This window comes from Anser anser, assembly GCF_964211835.1.
Source record: "Anser anser genome assembly, chromosome: 19".
In the NCBI taxonomy this organism is placed as follows: Eukaryota; Metazoa; Chordata; class Aves; order Anseriformes; family Anatidae; genus Anser; species Anser anser.
The window spans coordinates 5515218-5519904 of record NC_139740.1 but is presented as its reverse complement, the minus strand read 5'-3'; the positions used below and the strand labels follow the sequence as shown (position 1 = coordinate 5519904).

At 54.7% G+C, this 4687-nt stretch overlaps 1 long non-coding RNA gene across 1 annotated transcript; it reads left to right on the top strand.

Annotated features, from left to right (window-relative positions):
* The first annotated feature begins 1013 nt into the window (after nucleotides 1–1013).
* LOC310884022 lies at nucleotides 1014–4484 on the top strand. Its single transcript, XR_014573984.1, has 2 exons — nucleotides 1014–1441; nucleotides 1601–4484. It is a non-coding gene; the product is annotated as an uncharacterized lncRNA (long non-coding RNA).
* Nucleotides 4485–4687: the final 203 nt, after the last annotated feature.

The window sequence follows — 4687 nt, the reverse complement described above, 5'->3', positions numbered from 1 at the left end:
TGTCACCGCCAGCCCCGGGGGTGTCCCCCCTTCCTTCCCCCCCCCCCCCCCCAAGGGTCACCTCCAGCCCCGCTTGGCAGCAGTGGGATGGAGCCAGGCTGTCCGTCCGTCCCTCCGTCCGTCCGTCTGTCCGCCCAGGTGCTCGGGCTGCCCCCGACCCCCCCCGGCCCAGCCCAAACTCCCGATTTTCCCGGCTCCTGCCCCCGCCCTGGCGCACACGGATCTTCGCTGTGCCCGGAGCAGCCCCCGGCAGCCTGCCAGGGGTGTAAAGCTCCCTCGGGACCGCCGGCGGCCCAGCACCGGACCCAAACCCAGCTTTTTCCCCGCTCACATCAGCAAACTGCCCGCAGCCTGGCAGCAGGACCTGGAGGAAATTTCCACAGCCCCATCGGGAGGCTGCTCTCCGAGTTTTCTCCTCTCTTTGCTGTCCTCCGAGAGCACGTAACACGTACGAGGAGCTATCAGCTCCGTGCCTCGGCTGCCTGCTTCTAAGGGCTTCGTTATTTCATTGCCTGTGGGAATGGCCTTTTAATTTGAAATGTTTGTCATAGATTATAGACTTTTTAAACAAACTTGCACATGAAACACTTGACTTAGATCTTTTTTTTTCCCCTCTGTTTGGTGTGGACCTAGCTAAGGAATTAAACTTCAACCACTTGGAAGCAAAGCTGGTGTATCTACAAATTATTCAATGAAAAGAGGAAAAAAATTGCAATGAATAATAATCAGCCATCTGCAGAGCTGGCTGACTAATAAAAATGTGTTTCCAAATAGTAAACAGGCCAAAATTAATAACAAATGCTATTTGCAATGAATTATTCTATTAGATCTTCTCCCAACTTTATGACATTTTTCCTCTCTAAGCAAAGAAACTTATCTCGAATGTATGGATTTCCAAAGCCATACCCACCCCAGCTGCACGGCAGCCAGATCACTTCATCTGAAGTTCGTGAGCCCAATTCCAACCGCTGTGTCTGGAGCCCTCACCATACCGCAGTGTTTCAGGTATTTCAGTGCTTCAACATGTAAGTAGATGCCTGGTGTGATTTACAAAAGGCTATAAGCAGGTTAGGCCCCTAATACCTCTAGGCAACTACTTACCTCATTAGGAACCTAAATGCCTTTATAAGTCGGGGCTGTGATCCCAAGCTCATTGAAGTCAATGAAAAGACTTCGCTGACATCAATGGGCTTTGGAGCGGGCCCTGCAGAAGGAATGCGATCAATGGAAAGTGCTCTGACTTCTTCCTGCTGCTTATTACGATGCTCCTTTCTGGACACTTAGAACAATGCTCCATTTTCAGTTTGAATAAATGGTCATTTCCAGCAGAGGAAACAAGAAGGGAGATGTGTGGGAGCGCCGTGTCTGCCACGAGGCTGGGGCTGTGGCGCAGGACTCATGGTGCCTGCTGCTTTTCTCCTGCATTGTCCTGGAAATATGGGTGAGAATCTCAGCTTTCCTTTAAAAAATCACCAGTTGCCTAGGGAAAAGAGGACCAGAGTCTATTTAAAAGTTTTAGTGTCTAGAAAGCAATAAGCCAAATATATCTGTATTTAAAAGAGCCGCACGGTATTTAAGGCAATCTTGCGATTTGTTTCAGAGCCTGACTCATCGCTTCTGCGTGCTGGGGCCGAAGGCACCGGGGGCTCCAGCAGCCACTCTCCGACAAGGAGGATGCCTTACCTGCTGGGAAGGGCAAGCTGAAGAAATCAAGAAGTTTCCTGCCTTGTACCCCACGTGATTGCAGACTCTGCTAGCACAGCTGCAAACAAGAGGCTACTTGGAGGTTTATTTGCAGACCAGTTTTGTTCTTAGTTTGGGATGAGTTTCTCTTGGTACCAAGGCCCTTTGCTGAATGATGTTTGGTAAAGGTAGAAAAACTGAGCGGATGATGTCTTCATATCCACTTCTGAGAATTTCCACCCTGATCTGTTTGGCCCTCCTGCCACGATAACCCCCTGGGGCACAACGTGGGGTTTTTTTAGAAGCTTGGAGCAAAAGGTGCTTTTCATTTTACTCAGCCTCTTACACAACTGACTTCACATTTTTACAGCGGCCTCTTTCCTTCTCCCTTAAATTTCTCACCCCTTGACCTTTCCACCCATTTTAACACTGTTCACCCCATCCCATGCATGCGTGGCTCCCTGGTGCCTGTGGTCCCCGCGCCGGTGGCCGCGTGGCAGAGGCGAGCCCCGGTCCCAGCGGGCGGCAGGGCTGCTGCTCGCTCTGGCACAGGGATGGTCCTGGCAGCTTCTCCCCTCCAGTCCTGTTTGCACTCGTTCCTTCCGCTGCTTGGCTGTACTTTTCTTCTTTTATCTCTTTATTATTGTATTGCTCCCCGCCTCGAGGGACGCCCTGCTGCACGAGTTGTTTCTGGTGCCACCCCTGAGCGTGAACAGGGCTCTTCTCCCAGCTGCTGCCAAAATCTCCCTCCACCAGCAGCAGCAGCCCGTTCACGAGGCTTCCTTCCTGCAGCTTGCCCAGTTTGGGATGCCGTTCCCCTGGGGTCCCCTTGCGGAACAGCGAGTAGGCAGACCTGCCTGCCGGGAGAGCCTCTGCCTGCGAGTCCTCAGCCCTGCCTGGTCCTCTGTCCCTGGGCAAGCAGGAGCTGGAGATCTGGCTCTCAGCCCTGGGTATTTCCAGGTGCTCCCGTACGACCAGCAGGGCTCAGGAAAAGGCTTCAAGCCCGGATGCCTCCTGAATGCACAGCCCACGCCAGCCCCCCCGGCATGGCTGTATTTTTTCCCCTTTCCCACTGACCCATAGCGTAGATGGGATCAGGGGTTAAACTGGGAGTGTGGTGGAAAAGGGACTCGGGAGCCCGAGGCGAGCGCAGCTTAAGGAGTGATTATAAGGTCTGGAGGCAAAGGGAGCCGCTGCCTGTCAGGGAGCTGCTCCCGAAGAAAACATCCCATTGTAGCAGGGAGTGGACTTTGGGACAGGGCAGAGCAAAGCAGATTGATAACCAAGGGGCAACATGACCCCGCATGGGCTCCCACAACAAAAGCCCCTTCATCTACAATGAATGGGAACAATAGCTAATGGGGACAGGCCTGCAGCAGCCTGCGGGTCCTCAATCCCAAAGGAGAGGGAGGAGGTGAGGGAGGGTCCTGTCGTACCCAAATCCTCTGTTGATCTCAGTAACCTCCTGCGCTTTCCTTGAATCACATGGGAAGTTCAAGGACTTCTTGCCTTCAGATTGCAGGGACGCATATTGTCCCCGATAACCGGTGGGACCCGCAGCCCCGGTGCCAAGGATGAGCTGCTGCTGTCCCAAGGAAGCCCTGGGCAGTCCCCAGCCCAGGTGGCAGCGGTGGCAGGAAGGATGTTGGTCCTCATCAGGGTGCTTTCTGGTTCCTGCGCGGGTTCTGGTCCCACCAAGCCTTTTGGGGCAGAATACGTGTGAGCAGAGCCTGGCACATCGGGACGCCAGCCAGATGCTCCCCTAGCCTTAAAGAAAGGATTTGTGGTTCTTCACCTGTGGGCTCCTTAGGGCATAATAAAGGGCAGTGTCTGAGCCGTGTGGTGGGGACATCCGCAGGGGAGGCTGCAGTGGGCACAGGGACCAGAGCTGCAGCCCCCTGAGCATCGCAGTGGTGGCTGGGCAGGTAGGGGTGGTGCTGGAGATGTGCAGGAGAGCTGGGCAGTGTCCTCAGCACTGGGGGCTGGCAAAGGTGCCCTGAAGTATTCAGACATAGGCACTGAAAATGTGGGGACAGGATTTTTTTTTTTTTTGGACAAGTGGATCCACAGGGAATGTCATATAGAGCAGAAAAAAAAGAAAAAAGAAAAAGAAAAAAAGTTAGTGGGAGTATATTTATCCTGCACTCAGTTAACCTGACAAAATGACTTGACCCATTGCAGAATATCGAATGCCCGCCCCCAGAAAGCAAACAGACCTGTGAGCAGAAAGCAGACGAAGTCTTCCTCCTGCTTTGGCTGAGTCAGGAGGCAACAAATCCAATACCCGCTGCTTGGCCCTGGCACCGGGAGCCAGCTCCGTCCCCCTTGTATCTGATACCTCCTCCCCAGCGGCGGTGGAGACGGGGCCAACTTGATTAGGGAGCTGGCAAGGGATGTGAGGACATCTGGGAGGCCTCAGGTCGGAGCATGAATTAATAAGAGCTGGTAAGAGGAGGAGGCTGAATGGGATTCGAGGCCCTGGCAGGAGCTCGGGGAGCCCCACGGATGGAGAGGAGGGATGCTCACCACCGCGATGGAGGGACTGTGCTGGTGCACCACCACCTAGGGGGGCAAAAGGGTTGACGTTCGAGTGAGCCCCATTTGTCCTCCCCTGAGATATGTTGGCTGAGATTTATCTATATGATTTATGGGCCCTCTGGGGCCAGCAGGACTGATCCTGCCTCCCACCAGCTTGCTGAAGCTGCAGCACCCGGCTGTGTTTTTGGTGACCCACTGCTGCCTTGGCCCCCTGCTGCCCCCTCGGCACCTACGTTCCCTCCCCAGCCGGTGTGGCTGAGTGCATCAGTCTCGTAACACGGATGAGCTGGGGCAGCTACTGAGACAGGCACATGAGCAGCAGCACCTCCCTCCGTCAGCTGCAGGGTGGGGGGTCTGGGTGCTACCTGGTGGGGTCTGGGTGCTGCGTGGGGGGCGGTTGGGTGCTGCGCTGGGGGATTTGGGTGCTACCTGCTGGGATCTGGGTGCTGCACGCAGGGGGTTGGGT